The 24,399-nt window shown below is 40.3% G+C and overlaps 1 protein-coding gene across 1 annotated transcript in view; it reads left to right on the top strand.

The window, feature by feature from the left end:
• Positions 1-24,399, top strand: part of CA10 (carbonic anhydrase 10) — a 184,439-nt gene that overhangs the window by 54,065 nt on the left and 105,975 nt on the right. The window lies entirely within an intron of this gene.

Here is a 24,399-nt window from a genome sequence, read left to right as displayed (position 1 = left end):
AGAAGTGATTCAAGAATATGGAAAATTATTTAAATAGGGTGTTCTTCAGCTGTGGTCTCTGAAATAGGTCATGGGAAGAGTTCATGTGGGCAAGCCAAGAAGATGGGAGTAAAGACAAAAGTCACAAGTAAACACTTCCATTTCTGCTGCAGTGACTCTCCTGTGAGTCACACAGCCATACCCCCACGACAACTGGTCACGAGAAGCCCTGGAACTCTGAGCTTTTGAAAGAAAATCTGCTGCTCATCAGCTTTCCTAGTGAAGAAATACCAAGCGATTCTTGTTTGGAATGTGTGCTATGATTCCATGGGCAGGCTTCCCAGAGACTGTTTGGTGGCACAGAGAAGCCTTGTGGCAGCAGGCCAGCTGGCACCCCCAGCAGCACGCCATGATCTCTGGAACCCCTGAGAAACAAGCAGAGCTTCCTCCACAGATGGCTGTCAGCCTCCTCCCCATCCGTTCCACAGCCTGTGACTCCCAAATCAATATTTTCATAGGCAGTTCAAAATTCCAGCTGTGTTGGAATGCCAGGCTCTTTCTTGCTCCAAGGTCAGGGCGAAGAAAACTCAGGAGATGTTTTTGAAGTCTCACTCTGAAGTTTATTATCCTTATCTATTACAAATTCACAAAATGTGAGCTTTCTCTAACAAGTTGAGAAAGTGACCTAAAATGGTGTCTGTTCAAGGCTATTTAAGTCCCAATTATCCAATAAACAGTTGACATCTCTATTATTTGTGCTTCTAACCCAATTATGACCACTCGAAACCTGCAATGTGGACATCTTTCACCCAGTTAGAGAAAACCACCCAGATTCATGAAGAAGAAAAAAGAAGAAGGTGCAAAAACGACAACTAACCCACACCCAAAATTCTCCATCTTGGCTCCCATCTATCACCATATACTAAAATCCCAAATCTAAGTTTTTTCACCCTATGAGATCACGCAGTACTATCCAAACTATACCCACAGTTTTTGTGCTGTCACTCAATTTTTGACACCTTTTCCAAAGTCTATGGTCAACTGAGGTGTTTACTTGAGGGTTGGCAGGCTTAAATTCAGAAAGCTCAAAGTTTTCAGCCATCAGCGTTCCAACACAGCTGGACCTTCTGTGGATGTGCACCCCTCCAGTCTCTGCTGGTAACCATTTTCTTCCATTTTTACATGGCTTTAGCCAGTGGTGTCTGGTGTTGAGAGTCTTAACCCTTAATCATCAGGGGTTGCACTTTCCAAAGGAAGTTATGGAATCATCCACTTTATCTTCAGGGAACCGTTCTCTCCTCTAAAGATCTACCAAAGCTAAACAAAGTAACTTTGCAATGGTAATTGGATCAAATTCTAACTTGAACAACAAATAAGTTTCTAGCTTTAGTTTCTGTCTTTGCCCTTGGCCCTTGTTCTGAGTTACTTGAACTCATCCTTCAACATACAAAGAGAATCAGGGCTTCCAGAGAGATACCTTCTGTGTTCTGTTAATGAACATCCTTAGTCTTAGACAGGATTTTAGTCTGGCATCATACTTGAATAGAAGAAAAATCAAGACTAATCCTATCTATAACAGTATTTGCACACTTGAAATTTTGTTTTGAAACACCATAATTAAAAGAATACCAAGGGAAAAGTCATATGAAAGCAATACTGGAGGCCTTGCTGTACCTTCAGATCCTAAGTGTTATAGATGAGTAATGAGATGGTTGGCTCTCACAATTAAGGGGTGAAAATTATATATATGCTAAGAAAAGTTTTTTAGATGTATAGTTATGATACTGTAATATGTCCTTCCCCCACTCCCCCACATTGTTACCAGGAGATGGCCTCGGTAGTCCGGGCATTCGGGAGCATTGACTTGTTACTGTGGGAACACCTGATCTCCAGTCCAGATGTAAGAAGGTGAACTCCACCACTGGACAGCAAGGAAGGAGTCTACTGACAGGACTGTAGGAGGGGCTAAAGATATAAAATGGGGGAGCAACTGAAATAGAGATTTTTGGAATTCACTTACGTTAACAAAATGAATTAAGCATGTATATTTTAGTTTGTAGTTATGTGTTGAATTTAAACCTTTTACTTAAGAAACCTCTACCATGGTACAAAGGGCATAGGAAAATTCAAATTTCTGAAGCTTATTGCTCAAAGAACAATGCCTAGGGATGCAAAGAACCTGGATAAAGAGGCTCCTCTGTCTCCGAGCCCATCAAGACTGACAGACGTGCTCAGATAAGTACCGAAGGACCAAAAGCACATGCACAGAGAGGAAAAGTTCAAAAGTTCAGTCATGATGAAGACCAAAATCTTCAGCCTCAAGAGACCACCAGAGACCCCCTGCAGGACCACCACAGCAAACCATGAGTGCCCAGAAGGGCGTGGAGCTATTTAGTATGAGAGGCAAGGACAGGCAGGGCTAGGGGCTGAATATGCATGGGAAAGTTGTGTAATGTATTGCATATGGAACAGCTTTGGGAATAAAGGTGTGGGTCAGACTAAAGCTCACCACACAAGTTTTTGGAGAGATATCTCACTTGTGCTGGGTGCTGACATACATGCCCACTTCAAACTACGCCAGGTTGTGGAGTCTATTTATTCCACGTATCACTTCACATCTATTTTAAAGACAAGCCACGTGGCTGGTAGTCCCAGGTGGGGGGTGGAGGGGAAGTCCCAGCCCAGTAGTTTCTTCTTATTTAGTCCTTTTGTTGTATTTTTGTTAAGGTTTAATAAACATTTAAAAGTTTAAAAGTGAGTGGTTGTTTCTCACACTAACTAAAGGCATTCTTGCAGTTCAAGTTAAGAAATACCTAACTCACTATCATTAAACATTGTTTTATAAGCATTTCCTTCACTGATTCATGTTGCTACATCAGCTTAATTGTAATTTTTATTTTTTTTTTTTATCCTGGGGACACAGAAGTGTAAGCAATGAAAATAGAACAGAGGTCCCAAAACATCTATACAAAGGTACTTGATCTGGGCTTTGTATTGTCCAAAGACATTTTCAAAATAATTGTTCCTCAGTTGTATTTAATAAATAAATGGATTACAAAATGGAATAGTAGATATGCAGCATTTCTGTGTTCAACTTACCAGCCTTGATCTCTGCTGCTGCTGAAAACCTCTTACATATGGCCAAACTAGAAAGCTTATTTTTAGAGTATTTTAAGGCTGATCCGAAAGGGCTCTTTGTCAGACCTCCAACACTGTATAATTTTAAAATGTTAATCATCATTTTTAACAGTAGAAGCTTGTGGCCTTGCACACTCCACATATTCCATATTTTTTAATATAAATGTTAGTACCAGATTTCACTGTTTAGCCAACTCTTCACACAGCTCAGCAAAGAATGAAAGAGCACAGACCTGGCTTTGTGAAAATGTGGCCCAGCAGAAACCATTGTCAAGGCTTTTGTTGTACTTGTTGCTAAACCACTGCCACTGTCCTGATAAGCTTTTGTCATGTTTGTCTTTGAACAGCTAAATAACTGAGGTCTCTTACAGTTGTATTGTCTTTGAGATTAATTGTGAACATCTGCCAGGTGGTGACAACAATAATTCTTGTAGTTGTTCAGCAGAGATCCTGAAAGGGCACTGGTTTATTTATTTTGTAAAGCCCTGCTTTGCAATTTCTTTGTAACTTAAGATTATGTGTCTGGATTTTTCCTTTTTCTTCCTCATTAGCAGAGATTTTATGTACAATTTTTTAAAATGTTGTACAAACTGGAAGTAGAAATCATCATCAAAGCAAAATGAAAATTACCCATTTATGCTTAATTTCATTCTGGAGATGGCATCATTCAGAAGTCTGTGTCTATGAAATCTGTAGAATCCTATTGTCAATGAGAAAAATTAATTTAAAAGTTTCAGTGAAACTTGTTCTGTAAGGAAATAGAACTTTTATACTATCACACAACCATTAGTGAGAAGCAAAGATGGTTATTTCAAAGGCCAGTACAAGCAGGAATAGATGTGTACATAGATAAGCAACCTGAGCAGATGGTTAGAAAAATGAAAGTAAATGGCTGAGAAGAGGTCCCTCTGACATTCACTATTAGAGACAACAGTGACTGTTAATAAAGCAGAGTTAATTCTATAGCAAGGAGTGAAATATTTAATCATCAGTACTTCATACATAATTCAATTAACTGCCTTCACTCATCAGTATTAACAAGAGCTGGAGCTTGGATTAATGTGCTTGAGCTTCATCACAGCACTCCCAGTCTGCTTAAATGCTGCCAAAACTTAATAAAGTGCTGCCAGTCAAATTATAGTATCTGAGCCCAGTGCATCAATGTGCTGCTATTACAAATCATCCTCTACTCACAGCATTGTTTGCTAATTCCTTATTTATGCTGATCTCTGCACTAAACTGTTTAATTAGGGCACAGTGGTAGAACAAGTTTAATTTCTTATCCCTTCCTTGATGACATCTTTAGTATCATCCAAGTTACTGAGCAATAACTATAAATGGTGTATCCATGTGTTTTCAACACCCTCAATTTTTAAAATAATTACTTTAATCAGATATATGGATTGCCATAGCAGAATTTCTACCAGTCTGAAAAGGATAAATGCTAAATTAATTTCTGTTTTGGTTTTAAGGAACATTCCTATTGAGGTCTGTGTTTTTCTTTGTGTAAAACACAGACCTCACCCTCAGTTCCCATGACTAGCCCTGATTGTGCCACTTGCTGGGGCTCGTATTCCTTGTGCTTTCTGTGCCTCTGGGAAGGGAGCAAGGACCATGAAGGTTTCCAAAGTTTTTTTCTTTCTGCCATTGAGGGACTTGATTCTCAGAAGCTGATAAACCTTCCTCAGTAGAGGCTGAGAGAATGGTGCTTTGGAATTACATCCCATCCTGTCCTACCTGTGGCCAGCCTCACCCAGGAGGCTTTGGAAGAGCTAAGCCCAATCTTAAAAACTGCTGAAGGGGAAGGGAGACAGTCTGACACTGCTTGTTCCACCTTTAACTCTTCTGAAATAAATCTCTGCTGCTCTGCAAAGTCCTTGGCTACTTTTCAGCTGGGTGAATTGAGGCCAGACCCTGGCATCCAAAAGGAGATTTCTAAAGTGCTTTGAAACGCAAGTTCTGGAAGTATTACAAGCTGTCATAAGAATCACAGCAAGATAAATGACATTACTGAGAAAAGGCAGAAGAGAATGCTGTTTTATATATTTTTTTTTTTCATCTTACCAGAAGGAGAGAAATGAAGATGTCAATTGCAGCTTTTGGTTACAGCCAAGAGCCTGAGTTCAGGAGTCCACAACATGAGTTTGAGGGAGATTTTGCTGGAAAGTAATTTAGAATTGTAGAACATTCAGAAACCTGTTTTGGGGGGACAGAAAGGCATGTGCAAGTCACACTTGACTGTATTCCACCTATGAATAGGTTGGCTTTTTGATTCCTGTCACCCGGAGTATGTGAAAAACAAGGAAATCAAAGGTTTCGTAACCATCCAGTCCCTCAATCCACAAGGTGAAACCAGTGGAGGCTGAATTGGAAGTGGTGTCATTCTTTTGGGACCTGTATTTGGCATCAAGTCTCTTGAGGACAACTGAGGACTAGAGAATGCAGCACAATACATGAAAGGAAGAGACAGCAGCCAGAATTTCTCAGAAGAACAGAGAAACTGGGTCAGTCAGGAACTACATAAGGAGGAATGCTATTTATGCTCTATGTTCAGCAAGTAGTGCCATCTGAGGATTCAGTTACTCATCTAAAAAATATTAGAGGTTAAGGCTAAGTTGGTTATGTTTTTAAAAGAGAAAACAGTGGAGAATCAAACCTCAACTCTTAATAAAGTCAGCATAACTCCATTAATTTAACCAGAGCTCTCACCAGCTCAGAACCTGTTGCAGTTAATATTTGTCCTTGATCATGTTTTGATAGGTATGTTAGCAGCAGCAAATGAAATGCTAAGTTGACACCAAGTATTTCCTGACCCCATGTGCTAATCAGAACCTGTAAAACAGTAAAAGATTTCCAGGGGTTCACCTCTGTGCAGATGCCTTGCAGGTGGTAAAAGTTTCTCTCTTAGCATAAAATGAGCTACATCAACACTGGAGAAATAGTTTGAATCTGCTGATAAATTTGCAATAATACTTTATCCTTTTGAATTCTATTTAAAAATAGAAGATATAAAGATCATCCAAAGGGACAAGTACAGTGTCTACCCAAAATCTGGATTAGACTACTAAAGAGGCATTTAGGCTTTCAGCCTTTTAACAGAAGAAGGAGAACCACTTTCTAAATCAGTTTCTAAGTTTCAGACACTGTTGGTAACATTGAAAATAAAAAAAATTATCCAGAAAATCAGCAGACAGCCCCATGATGTGAAAGTGCTGGAGCAAGGAGTGTTGCAAAATGGAAATAGTAGAGATGGTTATGAATGGGCTGCACCAGGATTTTTGTGTGCAGTGGCTGCGTTTGTCAATGAGATACAAACCCGGCAGCAAATATAGCACTATTGACTTACAGATGATTTGGACAGACTCAGTTTAAAAACAACGGATAAGGATCTCATGCAATTCACTGTAGCAAAAGAGAATGTGGTGCTTGCAGTGAGGGGACATTTTAGAAAACTGTCTTGTTCCCACATCTGTAGTCCTGCTAGTTGCCAAAGCCCACCCTAGGTCAGGGGTGGCTCCGTGTGGTGGAAAGTCTCTCCTCCAGCCCGAGCTTCCCAAGAAAGGCTCAACAGTCTCTGTTGTTCGGTCTCAAGGCAGTTTATTGCAAGTTATCGAAAAGATTTTCTCCTTGAGCTGCTGTAGCTTGCTCACAGCTCAGGCAGAGGCACACACACACCCTGACATCCTCTCTGACCCCGACTGCTTCTTCTCTCCCCGCCAGGGCTGCTGCTCTCTTTTATATGGGACATTACGTGTTACATGTTTACAGTTTTTCCCCAATGCCTATTACCTATATTAAATGGTGCTTTTCTATTCTAAACCAATCTGTGAGTGCCAACATCACCAAGAACATGGAGGTGAGGAAGGAGAAAGAGGGAGGACAGGGCAGGCCCAAATCCCAAATCCATCTTAAAACCTCTGACCCCCATGTACAAAACCAAAACGCCCCTGTACAGCACTCAAAAATTCTTCCCTTTACTTTGTGACTACTTCTACTATAATATCTAAACTTTTGTGACTTCTTGTTCTTCCTGCAAGGTTGGTAACTCATTCCATGGCTCAAACCCAAAATCACAACTGTTTCCAGCTGCCTGCCAGGGTCTCAAATGCTTCTGACCTGGGCCTGGAACCTCCAAAAATGTCAGAGGGACATTTTGAGTTCCAACAGCTAGTAATTGTCAAAAAAATAAAAAAAGTCAGCTGTTTTAATAGTATATATATATATATAGGTCTTTCTGACAACCTTTTCTGCTTGTGAGCTGTCTGCCCTGCACACAGGGAGTGACACAGGCTCCGTGCTGAATAGCCCTGTCGGCTAGAGCTCCGAAGGCAGCTGTAAATTCACATCTCTCACAGCAAGAAGATGGTGCCAGATAATGGGTATGGATTTTCTGTCCATCATGACTCTGTGTCATCCAGCTACCACCTGTACTGAACCTAATGATTTGTCTGAAAAAAGCAGTACTCCATAAACTTTACTGCTGAGCAAACAGCACGCTGTTGGCAACATCATACTCTGCTCTCCCTTTCAGCCCACCAAAAGATGACTCAATTACCATTTAAAATTTTATGCTGCCTATGAAGTCAAGGACTGGAGAATTAGTGGTCAGCTTGAAGGTATTTTGAAAAGAGCAGATATATCTTAATGTGAAGAAGTAACAGGTTTGCATGTTAATGTTAAAAGGAAAAGCCAGTGTAGGTGTTAATTTTTAAGGATGTGCACAGTGAAAATGGTGGATCCTGTCAGCATCTAAGAGGGGATGATCAGAGATGCCCAGATTCAGGGATTAGCAACAGAAGAACTAGAAATTATAATTTCTTTTCCTTCTGGAAAAGTCAAGGCAAATGGTAAAAGGGTTAATTAGAAATAGGCTTCTGAAGCTTGGCATATCTTCCTTTCTTAAAAGCTGTGGTAGGTGTTTGGCCCTAAGTTGTTTTTATTTCATAGCTGAATTTCAGGGAAGCTGCCTTAACCTTGCATCTTATTTAAGGCTGAGTCTAAGTCAAAAATATGGGTAACACCTTATTTAAAACTGGAAAGAAACTTACTTAATTTTATTGTGCTCACTGCCACACAGTCTTGTATAGTCAATGGCCAGAACAAGCTCTGCCAATTTCAGGAATTCATTTTCTAATGCAAAATTTTATAAAATTTCTATACAATTTAGAAATGCTAATGTACAAGGGATAACAAGAGCTAGAAGAAAAATAAGGAAGAATTAGAAAACTTCTGATAAACTCAGGAGTTTCCATGCATTTAACTAAACCTCATTCATGATAAAATATGAGGATGCGTGAGTGCAGATTAAGAGGCTAAATGTATTTCTGAGTTTTCACACTTCTATATTGTGAGGGATTTTTAACTTATGAGTTATTAAATTTGAATCATGGAGCATCCTATCAGATACTGCTTCACACAGCTGAGTTAGGAAAGAGATGAGTATGGAAATATGAGAACAGATAGAATGAGACAAGCTATTTGCACTCATCTGACATCAAGGTAATGCACCAAAACTCATCTAATAGATGCTTTGCTACAATCAAATTTTCCTGCACCTTAGACTACAAAAAGAAGTTAAATACAAAATACTCAGTTTAAAAACAAACCAAGTAAGTATATGCTGCATATCTCAAATTATAACGGGGTTTGGTATTTCTGCTAGCAAGTTGCAGTAATCATCTTAAACCTTAACTGGTACCTAAAAGCACTTTGTAACAGGGATCTGGTGGGCCATGGCAATTATCTTCTCCTGAGTGTCCTCATTAGGTGATTTTCTTATTGATTGGATGTCCACAGGGTTTGTAGTACCCAAGTAGGTTTTCAGGGATCCCAAGGTCTAGGATTTACCATCCAGGTGATTCTACCTGAGGGTGCAAAAAAACTTCCTACAAAAGATTTGAGGAGAAGCCCTTTCTCCTGCTTGGAGAGGAACCAATCGTGTTTTTACCAGAAAGTGCAACTCCTGAGCAGGTAGGTAGAAGTGGATCTGTCACCTCACACTGTCCACATCAGGAATAATTCCCAGCAGAAGACTGAGTCCAACAAAATATGCAGGATTTTAATACAATTAACACCTGCTTTGATTGTGAGCCCAATGCAGCCTCAGCCTAAGGAGAGCAGCAGTTGCCTTGGAAGTTGATCTGTTTGTTTTGAGTGCAGAAAATGAGGCTCATCTGCTTAATGAGTTACAGAGTATTTTCAGACTTTTAAGGAATTATAAGTGTTACCACAGAGAGACAGAGGCCTTTAAAGAAACCTTGCTAGGCTGCAAAAACTCTGCTTCCTACTTTTTCAAAGAAATTTCTGGAGGCTTCCTAATCACTGGCATCTGTGGAGATGCCCAGGCAGGTCTGTGATGAGTGCTGGGGACTGGAGCATTGGTCAGTCCATCTGAACTGCTCCATCCACACAACATTTCATAACAACTTTTCATTCAAAATGCATTGCAAAAACCCTTCCACCAGCAGAAGCAGCTTCAGATGGTATCAGGGAAGAAATTTCCCAGAGGTTGAAGTTTATGGGGTTTTATTTCTGGCAGATTTGGAGTGCATTTTTTGAAGGACGAGAAACTGAAAACGGGCCAAGTCAATTGTGCGAACAAAACCAGATATTCTCCCTCAAACCCCCAAAATTATCCCCTCTGTTTAAAAGGTTGTGCCCATTTTGATGTTATTATGTGCTACACTGCAAAAACAGAACATGTGGAAGTTAAAGGGGAAATTTCAGGGATTATAAGAGATATCAGACATAAATTTGAAATTAGATGTGGATATCTTATTTAGTATCTTTTGTCAAGTGCTGTGTATTCAGAATGTATCCGTGGTTGAGGGAAGCACTTAACTGTAAGCACTAAAATTGTATTCTTCCCTTCTAAAGCTGTTAAGATTATCAAATTTATGATGTGGTGATACTGAAGGTTTCAAAGGACTGATTATTACTAAAAAGCACAATCATAGCAAATCAGTGGTGTAACAAGAACACCAGGCCTTGCGAAGTTTCTGAAACAACTCACACACAAATAACAGCAAAAGATTTTATTTCACATCATAAGACTGATGAGCAAATCACTGGGCCAAATCTTGAGAAACTATGTATAAAGACCTTTTTTCTCCTATTAAATTGGCCACAGTTAATGCTACAGAAACTAAATTGATACTCCTCTTGTAGTAGGCTGGTTGTAAGTGGTCCAGGAATTGTCATTCTATTGCTCTGCTGGTTTCCTTTGGCAGCATAATAGATATATCTGTTACTTCAGCTGACAACAGCAAATAGTGCAGAACAAAGAAAAGGCATCACTATTGATGGAGGCAAAGCCTCCAATGACAATTGCCTGCCTGAGAGACACAGACTTTGCCCTGTTCCTCTTGCACAAAAGTTAAATAGTCAAGGAAACTTTGGGTAGTACAGTCCAGACTTTAGGAAAATAATGCAGCTAATACCAGCCATGAGAGTATTTGTTTTGCTGAGGTTTTGTGATTCACATTCAGCTTTCTGCTATTCTGAAATACACACATTCCATTTTCCTCATAATGTGTTCATTCTTTTCTGTTCAAGAAGAAAAGCAGAGTGGAGCAAGTTTAGTCACTACATGTAGTTTATAGTTGCTAAACTCCTGCTGCTCTTCTGCTGAGATGACTTCAGGCCAAGAGGGATTCCATTTCCACTTGTACCACTCCAGTCCAGTAGCATTGCTACAGCTGTTTGAAAAGCAGGGTAGGAACTTCTTAAAATACCTTTCTTAAAGCTTAGATGAAAAAGTTATTTTATGTATTGTCACAGATCAAGATGGAGAGCTTTTTTTAAAAGAAAAAGTTATCTTTTTCCCAAAAATCTCAAAAATCCATTCCATTTCCTCTCTGCCTGGGGCAGTCCTGAAATGTGGCTGAATAAACTAGAAAAATACAATTTTGTTTGAGGTTCACTTTTCTTTGGACAGGTCATACTGAAAAAGCCTCTTAATAGTAAACACCTGTAATAAATGTGCATATGGCAATTTTAATGGGATTTATGATACTGACTTCAGTAGCTTTGTGTTAGAAGTTTTAAACAGAAGTAAGAACACTAAATAGAGCTAATCTGTACTAACTAAGCCTTCTGGATATTACTTCTACTAGAAATGTATAAATAATAAAAATAAATCACATTGCCAGATACCTGAAACAAGGCTCTTATAGAAAAATAAACATTGTAGCCATGAATAAGAGTCTGTGTTTTCTTTCTCACTGAGAGGACGCACTGAAATCACATCAACTAACACTAAATGTATTCAGTTAATATAATTTGTGTTTAAAAATTGCCCTTTATTTTTTGCTTGTGTTAAAACCAGACTGGTGCACTAATGGAAGGTACCGGTCAGTTTGTGGGGCAAGTTTGTTCTGAACAGCCCTTTGACAGGTGCAGAGAAACTGTAGGTTTATTCAGCTAATTCAAATTAAACCTAAAAAATCAAGTGGAATCGTAAGTCAGAAGATATTTTTTTTCTTAATAAAATATTATGTAGGAACAGTTAAGAGGTGGTAGTTCCAAAGTCCAAGGAATTACCATGAACTAGCTTAGTTAGTTCTGTTTCCAGGATTAATCTGTGCATTGATATCTAAAAATATTAGCCTGTGACACAGAGGTGAATTGAAATTTATATTTTCAGTGGTTATGAAGCTACAGATTTTGCTTCTGGGCAATTTTTTTTTATTATTACTTGGTGTATTTGATATTCATAATATATTTCAGAGTTGATTTAGAACCTTGGGTCCATAAGGTAGTTCTTGAAACCTTTGCAGTCTTTTCCATGTGCATAGTTATAAATTTTCTTATCAATCTCGATGTAACCATTTAACACTTTTCTTCCTAAATGTCTTTTCATAAGGCAGGTGTGATTTTATTCCTCTACTGCTGGAAAGACCATCAAATTTTGTATCCACAAAATAAGACGTATTTCTGGGTGAAGGTCACAAGTAATTAAGCCTCCAAGGCACTATCTTATATTGAATTTTGGCAGCCAAAAAGGCAACAGTCATTATCTTTTACACATCTCCCTTGGAAGCAATTGATGCTGATTCCATCTGAGCTGTCAGGGTCTCTGGCAGGAATGGGCTGTCGGGAGTGTTCAGAGCCACATTCCTCCTGTGACACGCTGCAGAGTAGATTCTTCTCTTTGTGCTTCCAAGAGATTTTAGAATTCTGCATCCTGGCCTTGCCCCTCTGAGCAGTGTCCCATTGCACTGCTGGAGGATGTTTGGTGCTGCTGAGATGTTCTTCGAGGTGGAGCAGTTACCTTGCAACTCAAAATGTGCTCATTCACTGCTGCATTTCTCATATAAACAGTGTGCTGGGTACTTGTGGGAACCCAGGACATCCCTCTGGCTGCCCTGGCAGGTCTGGGACCCTGGCAGGGGTCAGGAACCCCAGAGACACTGACTGTGATCTCTGCCCATGGAAAAGAGTTTTCAGTCTTACAGGATGAATTACCAGCTCTGAGTGTTTGATATAAGTAATAATTAAGTGTGGCACGGGTGCAAAAGTAAAATTTTAGGACTCTAGATTAGGGGTCCAAAGGGGACAAGATGTAGGAAATTGGGTGTGTCTTGTCCTTTTTCTCCTTCTTCATGCCCTCCATGTCTCACTGTGGTGTTGGCATTTTTCTGTTGGTTCAGGCTGGGGACACACTGTCCAACGTAGGTGACAGATATTGGCACGTTATTGTAAATCCAGCCCAGGGAGTTTCTGGTATTTAATGTTTGTCACATCCCACTGAGGGCAGAGCCCCACACGCTGCCCTGCAGGACAGAGCTGGGCAGGGCAGCAGAACATGTGAGAGATAAACAGAATAAACAACCTGGAAACCAGCACAGACCAATTCTGGCTTCTGCTTTGGCAGCGGGGCTGACAGACAGAGACTTTCTACAATCTCAGAATCATCAATACCTCAGATTCCAACAGGTACTGGCACTTTTTACAAGCTGAGGTAAGTCCATTCAAGCCACAGAAAGAAAATTTCACATGGTTACTGCCTTACAAACTCAGGCCCCTGCCAGCACTGGCCAGATGAGCAGCATTTTTTGTGATGCCACATGATTGACACTGAGCCATGCAGACACCCACAGGTTGGGGACACAGCTGGATAAGGAGGGCTCTGAAAAGATCACTGCTGTGCTAAACAGCTTTTCAGTCAGACTTTGTGGAGTTGCTAGTTGGAAATAATAAAGGGTTCTGCTTGCAGTGCTGTTGGAACTAACCTTGAGCACACACCTGACATCCACAGCTCAGTCACTCCTGTGTCAGGGTGTTTTCGTGCACTGAGGGCAACACAGAGGCACAGTCCCGAGCTCTGTCTTACTTCATCCAAGAGGGAGCATCCACTCCTTTCTGTTCACTGCATCTATTCCTGCTGCTGCACTCAGAGCAGAGCTGCTCCTGTGCCTCGGTTGCTGCTGTGAGTTGTGCTGTTCTGGCTCACATGTGCAGCCTCTTGGAGCTGTGTTCAAGCCATCCCCTGCTGGAGATTGCCCTGGGTCAGGGGTGGCTCCATATGGTGGAAAAGTCTCTCCTCCAGCCCGTGCTTCCAAAGAAAGGCTCAGCAGTCTCTGTTGTTCGGTCTCAAGGCAGTTTATTGCAAGTTATCGAAAAGATTTTCTCCTTGAGCTGCTGTGGTTTGCTCACAGCTCAGGCAGAGGCACACACACACCCTGACATCCTCTCTGACTCCCAGCTGCTTCTTCTCTCCCCGCCAGGGCTGCTGCTGTCTTTTATATGGGACATTACGTGTTACATGGGTACAGTTTTTCCCAATGCCTATTACCTATATTAAATGGTGCTTTTCTATCTTTTATATGGGACATTATGTGTTACATGGTTACAGTTTTACCCAATGCCTATTACCTATATTAAATGGTGTTTTTCTATCTTTTATATGGTACATTACATGTTCCATGTTTACAGTTTTTCCCCAATGCCTATTACCTATATTAAATGGTGTTTTCTACTCTAAACCAACCTGTGAGTGCCAACATCACCAAGAACATGGAGGTAAGGAAGAAGAAAGAGGGAGGACAGGGCAGGCCCAAATCCCAAATCCATCTTAAAACCTCTGACCCCCATGTACAAAACCAAAACCCCCCTGTACAGCACTCAAAAAGTCTTCCCTCTACTTTGTGACTACTTCTACTATAATATCTAAACTTTTGTGACTTCTTGTTCTTCCTGCAAGGTTGGTAAATCATTCCATGGCTCAAACCCAAAATCACAGCTGTTTCCAGCTGCCTGCCAGGGTCTCAAATGCTTCTCACCTGGACCCAGAACCTCCAAAAATGTCTGAGGGACATTTTGAGTTCTGACAATCCCCTGAGCAGCCTGTCCTGGGGGTCTGCTCTGTGCCCTGAAGCTCAGCCCTGCTCTAGGGCACAGCCCCACCATTGTCTGGCTCTGGCTCCTTTGTGTCAGCCCTGGCCTGTTCTCCCCCATCCACCCCATCAGCCATATCCAAGCAGACTGCAGACCCTGCTCTCATGGGAAGCACAAAGCAGGATCTGCCCATTTCAGAGCCCTGGCACAACACACAAATACTTTTGAGAGCACATGATCTGCCCTCTCTTGGCTAATTTTTGGTGGAATAGTTAAGGCGATACTTTGGAATGGTTTAACTCAGCACTTTTTATTTAATGAGAGGACTTGAAAAGGTCTTTTCTTAAATTCAAGCATGAGAAATAGAAAATCATTGACATCCTGTACAATTTGTTGGCACTCAAGATCTAGTTCTTGTAATAGAACCAAAGGTAGATAGAGACATGTACACTTTTACCTGTTTTTTGCAGAGTGAGTTTTAAATGTAGACAGAAAAAGGATGTAGAGCTCAAAATCTGTCATCTGTGCTAAGTTCAACATGAATTTCAGTTCTGCAGTCTGAATCTTGCTGCTGAAATTTGTAGGTGATCATTTTTTTCAAAGGGTGTGGTTCCCACCCTCCTCACCCCACACTGCCCTGCCTGCACTGTCCCATCACACCCAAACCTCTCCTCCCTTTCTCCACTCCCAAACAATGCCTTAAGTATTTATTTGCTTCCTTCCCCAACCCATTCTAGTTTTTTGGGGGTTGGAGAGATTTTGGAAGGGTTTGGTTGGTTTGTTTTCAGACAAAACCATCTTGAGAACCTTGCCATTTCTCCTGTCCAGTGGGATAGCTGCAGAACATTCCTTTGTGTTCAACTGCCAAGACAGAAATTTCAAAGTAAATGAAAACTCACTTGGCTGCTATCATTTAATACACATTTTAGTGAGTATTTAAGAATCTTCAAAGCCTTGTGAAAACAAATATATTTTCTGAATGTTTCCTCACTGACAGCAGAGCTCAGCATTTGCTGTATCTCTATCCAAAAGCAGCCTCAGCAAGATCAGCAAGTTTGCTGGGAAGTTCAGATTCACAGCACAGTTTGAAACTGAATGCATTAATGGACCTAAAGGTTTGAAATGTGACCTTGTCAATAAAAAATCAGCAGTGTATTTGAGTATCACAGATGGCAATTAATCCAGTGGTAGAGGATTTTCTAATGTTGGCAAGTTCGTAAAGGATTAAAAGCAGAAAACTTACTCAAATATCATGAGTAAAACATGAGTAAGCATGTAGTATTTGCATTGCATTTTCTAGAAAAGCAAAGAGGGTTATGGATAAACCCACCTGAACAGCTCTAATAAGCAGGTTTGAAACTTAAAGAGTAGGTTTACATGTAATGTGAGATGTCTTTCCATCCATGTATCACATTTTAGCTATTTGGTGAAGGTGATTAATTTCATTTGTTCTCTAGGTTGCAGATAGCAGTGCAGTTTCTTTTCCTTTAAGAAGTTTTTCAGAATTTATGTTGTTTATAAATTATTTTTATGGACTAGTCACCACACTGACAGGCTTTTTAGACTATGCAAGCGGTCCGTTTCTTCAAGAAAAAGTGCATCCTGTCTTCCCTTATTTTTTCCTGATTTCAGAGAATTCAGACAATACATTTCAGTCTTTCTGAAAATTAAGTAAATAATGATCAGCCTTACACCCGTCATAGGATTGACCATCTGACATTCAGCTGATTGATGATGCAGGAACTTCTTGGGTGAGAAACATTTCCATGTCCTACTCAGTGTATTGGTTCAGAATACAGAAACCAGACAATGTGGCACGAAACAAGAACTACCCTTGCACTCAGCTATCCCATTAGATGACAGAGAGTAATTCCTGTGCAGAGTTTGTCAGATGCTTCAGAGACCTGCAAGATACAAACATTGCTCAAGAGAGAAGTGAGACTTCTCTAGAGGCTCCTTAGCCCTTAGGGACTCCCATAAAAACAGGTTCATCCCGAGTGAGAGGGACCACAAAGTGCTTCTGCCTTTTGCACACAGAAAAATGCACAGAAAAAAGTATTTCAAATTAATCTCTGGGCACAAGAGATCTGGATTCTCCATGAACATGGAAGATTTCCTAGATTTTGCTGGCTGCTGTGCTCAGCAGCCTGTCTGCAGGGGCTGGCTGCCACATGCTGTGTGTACAACATCAGGGAATCAGGGACTGGATTCTGCCCCAGAAGAAATATCAGACTTTGAGAGCCCTCACCACAAAAAGGAAAATGGATTATTCAGTGAACAATCAATCACTGCCCATGAAGTACCTGAATAATTTGATGTAGTTGCTGAGGGGAAGCCAGAGTTTCTTTATATTCCAAAATATTTTGTAGTTATGACTGTATTTAGAGTTTTGGCTTGGCAGCACTGGGTCAGACTTCTAGGAGATCAGGATTGCTCAGACATTTTTTTCCAGCCCATGAGTAATTGCATCATCAAGTCAGCTGTGCTCACTTCTGGCCTTTCCAAGAAAGAGTTTTGGTAATCTCACTGCAGAAGCAGCATCCCCAGGCAGAGCCAGAGCCCTGTGGGATGGGGTCAGAGAAATGTGATTACTCCAGAACACACCAGAGCAGAGAACATCACTGTTCCTGTCTTGAACTGTCATTACAGATACAAACTGCAGCACTCAGTGCTGAACTCTGTGCTGGCTCCTCACTTGTCTTTGCAAGTCAGCAGAGGCTGGACATTTCTGCCTCCCCACTGCCATTAACTGCAGGAGTCCTGTGGGAAACCAAAATAGTGCAGAGCTACAAGTAATTCCCAAGGGGTTGCTATCACACACAGAAATGCCTTGGAGAATGGGACTTGTTAACCCCTCCTGACTGCTCCTTACACCTGAATCTCCAAACTGAATCCCCTAATGTCCTGCAGTTCCAGATTGAGATGCTTAGTAAACCCATTCTAATAAAGGATGCACCAGCAGGCATTCACTGGATTTGGCAATTAATAGTTAAATTCCAACTTAATACCTGAGTGTTATGTGTATTTAGTACTGTGTGGCACTAGAAAAAGCATGTTTGATAGAATAAATATGCTGTCTTTTGTTACTTTTTTAATGTTCCTACTTTAATTTATATTTTTCAGCAGAAGGATCGATAGTAACCCAAAGACATTAAAATAAAGCTGAATCTACAGAATAGAGCTCAAGGTATCTGCTGGATAAGCAGTCTTTTCCCTTAAAACAATAAGTTTCAAATTAATTTTCTCTGTACAACTTTTTCTATTCAATTTCATCTCTTTGAGGCTTTCTTCACCTTTCTTCTGGATCTTCTTTAAAGTCTTACATCTCACTCATCCTGTCTCAGAGCAGTCACTCATTTTAACAGCACAGCCATAGTCCCCAGTTCTACAGCATAAGACAAAAAAATCCCAAATATGAAGAACATGAAGAGGAAAGAGTGGAGATCACAGGATAGCTCAGAATCTGGGTTTCCTGCATTTTAATGCAAAGTCCCAATTCAAGCCCAGTGCGACCAGAGCTTTTTTGCTGCATTTCAGCTTTTTCCCTTTCAGTCTGTGCTTCAACCCCAGGCCGAACTCTCCCCCTTTTCCACCCCCCAAATTACAATTACTGCCAGGCAAATGCTCTCACTTGTGTCTGTGCCTGGTTCAGGGGAAATCTGTTGGACCCTGCCAGTGATTGATGGCTCAGGGACTGACCAGACCTGGTTAGAAATGAGCAGCTGAGTGGCAGAAATCCACGGCAGCTCATCAGTCATGCCCCCAGCCTGGGCATGGAGGCAGAGGAAGGGAGCCCCATGTCCCAGTGAAAGGCAGCAGGGACTGAGGGTGGGAAAGGAGAGATGCTGCCTTCCTCCCTGTGGCAACCACATTTTTCTCAGGATTTTTTCATAGAGTAGCACAGAGAGAAAGAAAGAGAAAACAATTTCTATTTCTGCTTTTTTTTTTTCTTATGTGGAGTGTGTTTGGAGAATTGTTTCCCTGGGGTGATTGCTGGTTGGATTCTGGTGAGGATTGTTTGAGCCTGGTGGCCAATCCAACCCACCTGGAGCTGGACAGAGAGAGGGTCACGAGTTGGGAGTGAGTGAGATTTGGTAGTCAGAGAAAGTAGGTTTGTAGTTTTAGTATCTTCCTTTATATAGTGTATTAATGTATTATAGTATAGTTATAAAAAAGAAATCATTCAGCCTTCTGAACTGAGTCAGACATCATAATTTCTTCCCATCAGATTCACCTGCATTTACAATACCTCCCCTTTCTCATTTTTAGTTCATTTACCAAGAAGGATTTCCCTTACCCAGGACTGACACTTTAATGAGCAATCTATGCCAGCTCCACTAAACATCCAGCTGCTTTTTAACCTTTAAAAAAAACGTTCTTTAATCTGTTTTCATTTCCATTTTTTTGCCATAGTTGTGCTAAATCTTTCACCAGCAGGACCTTCACTCACATTACATGGAAAAGCTCTTTTTCCCCAAAACTACAGTATCTTTGTTTAGAATGAGAGAGAAACACATTCTCTTTTCAGAACTTTAGTAACCCTGACCCTAGAAGATTGTTACTTGCTTCGTTTTGGACCTGGATATACCTCTCCCTCTAGGTTCCCCTTCCTACTCCTGCCACATGAATAATGAAAAAAGTCAATATGAGAAGCATCTGTAAATACCTCTACAAGCAGCTGACCTATATTTTTCAGAAGCATTAGTGTTTGATTGTATATCTTTAGTATGTGTGAACTCACCAGAGGGTGGCAGAGAAAAATGTAATTACGTACTGTTGTATAGCTACTCTTTATTCCAAGCTTAGCATAATTTATAGAAGTGAATTTGTTTTGTTTAATCACTATAATGAAAGGAGTGTTCTACTGTGTTCTAGACTTCTAGCCCAGATTTGTAGATAAAAATAAGCAAAAGCTTTGCAGAGCTAGAGGTCACTAATTTTGATTGCTAAATACTTTTCCCCAGGTAATTTAACTCTTAATTTAAGAAAATGTTTAATTAGGCATAAATAAGCAGCTATAATTCAAAAGGTAAATTGGAGAGGGTATAGCATGTCTTTATTAAAGTCATAGCAGAAAATAGCCACTTTTTAAAAGACAGTATCATTCCAATCCTCATTTTCCCTTTCCTGTTTTCTGTTATCTCTCATTTAATGAGTGCAGTGGTTGAACTTTTCTTGTAATTGAGAATCCTTTGTACAGAGGGAAGATGACATTTGAACAGACCAGTATGGAATTATGAGTATGGAATAGAATATGATGTTGCTGGAGTTCTTAAAAATGCTAATTTTTTTATATGTTTCAAGATTTATTGCTGAAAATTTTTAATTTTTTTACTATCTCTTGAATAATGGCAATGCTGTCTTATTCTGGAGGATATATTTCAGCTGCCAATGCTTTGCTGCTTAAAAAGAAATCAGAACACTTTCAGTTCTCAAATTTGAAGCCATTGTGATACTGTCTAATATTACTGCAGTCTGGAGATTTCTGTGACCAATTACTGAAATGAATGCCATTCTATACTCTGTCATTTCTTTGGTGTCCCTGATTTATCTCTCAAAGCCTTTATGACTTTACCTTTGGCTTTTATGCAGTGGCAGAGCAGGTCATGTGGTTATCCAGAGGAATTGGTATGATAATTTGCTTCAAGCTGAGTAGGTGGAAATAATTAATGGACTGCTTTATTGATGTACATAGATTACTGATTCTCTCTATGGTTCCAATTCCCAGCCTCAATAAAGTAGCTTGAGATTTTATCTGAGGTACCAGTAATTACACAGAGCAAGAATAATCACTGCACAAATACAATCTTTTATGGTCTTTTATGCCATTGCCAGGGCCAGTGCTAAGGCTTAAAAATATAAACAAAGATGTGCTGCATGGATAAGTTGACACCTTTCATTTAAATTCATGAACTCTGGAGAAACTTAAATTCAGAGAATCTGTTCTTTTAGAAGTTGAGCAAACTTCAAAGAGGAATTTACAGGCTTGGTGCAGTAAAACAGAAATAAGCTGACTGTCCTGCCTAGACTCCACTTCGTGTCATTGACAGGGATCAGTAGCAGACACCTTGGGAAAAACAAGCATCTATGAAAATAAACACCGTAAAAATTGGATCACATTTGCCACTTTTTGTCTCTCCAAGCCTGGTGCAGATTTTAAGCAAGGATTTCGGCTGTTCACATCACTGTGATATTCATCCTGGAGTTCTGTTTGACCTGAATGAATTTGTTCATTTTATCTGTTTATACTAATAGTCACTTTCCTGATGCTTGATTCTGAAACATTCTCAGATACATTCCTCACAAAAAAGCCCCTTTGTGGGAACATTTCTTTACACCATTTTGTAAGCAGCAAGGAAAAGAACTCGTATAGCTTTACTGACACGTTTCCTGTACTGCTCTTACAACCTGATCACCAGCTCGTCCAATGTCCTTGCTTCTCATACTCTTAATAAAGTTATTGATGGTTTTTAAGACCTTTGGAAATTGTTCTTTGGTATCTTCTTCTGCCATGTATTATTTTAGTTTTTTATTTAATTGGGCAGAGTTTATCACCTTTTCTATTTTTCTTATTTAGACAGCATTTTTTGAAAATGCTCCCTTACTGCCAGCCACCCTATGTATTTCCTGTATTTGAAGTTTCTTGGCTTCTATCCCCTGTTTATACAAAGGCTCAAAACAACCCAGAACACCTTAATTATGGTAGCAATTTAAATTAGTGTCTTCATTTCTATCTAGTTCTTCACTGGGTTACACAAAAATCAACTACACAAGGCTTTTCATTCCTAAAGAAATGTGAATTAATTATAGTGGGATACTTATTACACAATCATCGAATCACTGAGGTTGGAAAAGACCTCTGAGGTCACAGAACCCTTAACCCAACACCCCAGACCCACAAATAAACTATGACCCCAAGCACAAAATTACACATTTTTTGGATGCAAAAAGTGTTGCTTCTATAGTTGCTGCTAAAGCAGAGTCCTTTCCTCCAGTCATTTCACACTGGATACCTGTCCACAGCCCGGCCAGGACCCAGACCTTTGAGGCCAGCATGATTTTTTATTGCAGTCAGGCAATGCAGATGTCATACACAGCACACCTTTGTTCCCATCCTGGGAAAACTTTTGGCTCCTCTCAGCACTGCAAACTGTTCCCTGCAGGCAATGCCGTTCTGCTTATCTGCAAGTTTGCTGTCCCTATGGAAGGACATCCCTCTGGGACACCTTTCTCTCCTTGCTTTCCTCTGGAGAGGGGAGGCTCATATTTATTTCAGCAAATCCTTGGTACTCATCACCAGAATAGCTCTCAACCCTTCCATTATTTTTCCAGCTGCTTTTGTTTCACTGCTGTTTAGCATAGGTTTGGTAAACACCATCAGAATCCCTCATCATTTTGTGTCATGCTGATGCTGAAGCATCTTCATCTATCTCAATATAAATTGTTCCCAGTAAATTGAAAAGAGAGCAGCTGTAATAAGATACAGATTAAATAAAGAAGTCAGAGGTTCCTGCACAGGTATAAAATGTAAGTAATCCACCTCACCATATAACACACACACACACACACAAATCTTTTGTCCATAGTGTACCAGCATACAGAGGATATAGATTCTGAATTTTCTGTTAGGAGAAGATTGAAGGCATTGATCAGACACAAACTTATGATCAGATGTCTGTGAAATATGTTTGCAACAACTCAGCTCCCAAGCAGTGCAAGTTTAGGGGGATTTATAGAGGAAACAGAGATAACACAATCACTATATTTGGGCTTTGGGTACAATAACCAGGAGATGGAGCACCTTGTTAAATGATATTTTGAGCTGATACTTGGCCTGCATGCAAACTAGAGCTGCTGTACACTACAGGAACTGTCTAAAATGCTTCAGAGGTCCATACACAAAAAAGCAGCATATTCCACACATGAGTAGATTTTTATGGAAATACAATATAATTATGGGAAAGGAGATACTGTTTCATTAATGACTTAAGCCCAAGCAGAACCTTGTCTGCTAGTTAAGCTGGAATAAAAAATGATTACTATTTTTATATGTTTTCCTACAATCATACACCTGAATTCTTCAGACTAAACAGTTAATTGAGTATCTGTGTTTAATTTAAGCCTTGGCTTCCTACATGAATCTTCTTAGATTTTTCTGTTACAGTTCTGAATGCTTTTAGATCACTTTGGGCATCTAAGCAGCAGCACTAATTACTTTGATTAAATGTAATCAGACATTAATATTGCTTAATATCCCCATCCTCTAGTCAACTTTGGTGTGCAGTCCTAAATCAGTGATCTTAATTAACTTTGGGCTGAAGCAGCAGTACACTCTGATCTGTGGGGTGAGTGCAGCAGTGGGGAACTTTTCTCTTGGTGTGCCCAGAAACAGCAGCAGGACTGGAGAGGTCCTGGAGCTCCAGTCTGGGGTGTTAGAGAGGAATCAAAGATTTCAGCTCAGATTCACATGCCTGATGGCAGCCGTGACCTTTGCAAGGCAACACCACAACTCTGCAGCTCCCCATCCTCAAGTTCCAGGCTGCTGTGACAGGCAGAGCACAGAATGCAGGGTTTCCTGGCAGAAACAGGAAATAACATTACAAAACAACCCCTCCTAGCAGCTCTTTTCCAGTGCAGCTCTTCTGGGTCAATCCCACTTGCATCATAAATTGTTTTGCTATCAACTTCAAGAGAATGGGCTGATGTGTTTGGTTTGCTGTTTTATTGCACTTAGCATTGTCTGGGTTTTTTATTTCTTTTAAAAACTTGCTGAAGACTTGTTTTTTACCAATTCTAGGAATATTTCTGACCAGAATGTTTGGGGGTTTTTTAAGTAATACTAGATACTATTGAAGCAACAGACTCCGCATGGAATATTTCCCCCCCCTTGATTCTACAGCTCTACAGTTTCATTAATTCAGTTTTTTTTTTTAATAACACAAATAACACAACAGGGGAATTAATCAAGGGAAACCACGCTCTCTTAATTACCCTAAACTTTTATTTTAGGCCTCTTTATAAAAGGGATTTTCTGTCTTACAAAATCTGAAGTGAGCTGCTATGGTATTTCTCTTCAGAAGAAGCACAACTATTTGTGAGATGGCTTAGATTTAATTACACTACTCTTATTTTATTCAATTTCAGAGCATTAGCACTATTGTTTAGTATATTTTGTGACTTTCTCTAATAACTTACAATTTGCAGGCCAGTTAGGTTGCCTTTGGTCCACAAACTGTGCAGTTGACTTCTGAGGTAGAAGGGATTGAACTATTGATGGCTTTTAAAATAAAGCATCATAGAACTCCAAGTGCTAACACAATTAGGAAAATAACAACAAAAAAACAACAGAATTGTTTTAACTATTGAAGTCCACCACCCCAAGAGTCCCCACCCCTTGAACAGTCCTCTGACCCAGTCTTTGGATTTATTTGTCCAATCAAGCTTTTCCCTTCTCGGAGAGCTGCGTGGATGTTGAGTGTTTTTGGGTTGAAGTTCAGGAAACAAAGTCCTTCAAATTCCTGGCACTTGTGTCCATGCTACTTCCCTTTTTTGGGTGCACATCTGGGACAGCAATGAAGCCACGTACCACTGGCAGGTGAAGGAACTGCCCTTCATGACCTGAGGCAATGCTCTCCAGTGGTAGTGCTTCACTGGGGCTTCTCAACTGATGGTAGGAACTGAGAAGGCAAACCAGGGGGCATCTTCTGGGTGTAGGGGAATTTGGAAGAAACAGTCCTTGGTGTCCAGGACAGCCAATTGTCACTTTTGGGGAAGCATTGCTAGGGCATCCCTAGTTGGAGTGACTCCATGTCCTCAATAGGTCATGGAGGAGCCGCCACTTATCCTTCCCTGGCTTTTTTTATCACAAAGACTGCAGAATTCCAAGGGCTGGTGGTCTCTTCTGTGTTGCCTTTGGCCAATTGCTCTTCTATGAGCTCCTTGAGC

This window comes from Lonchura striata, chromosome 19 (genome assembly GCF_046129695.1).
Source record: "Lonchura striata isolate bLonStr1 chromosome 19, bLonStr1.mat, whole genome shotgun sequence".
NCBI lineage: Eukaryota > Metazoa > Chordata > Aves > Passeriformes > Estrildidae > Lonchura > Lonchura striata.
The sequence above is the reverse complement of the archived record's forward strand: the minus strand, read 5'-3'. Positions and strand labels throughout refer to the sequence as shown.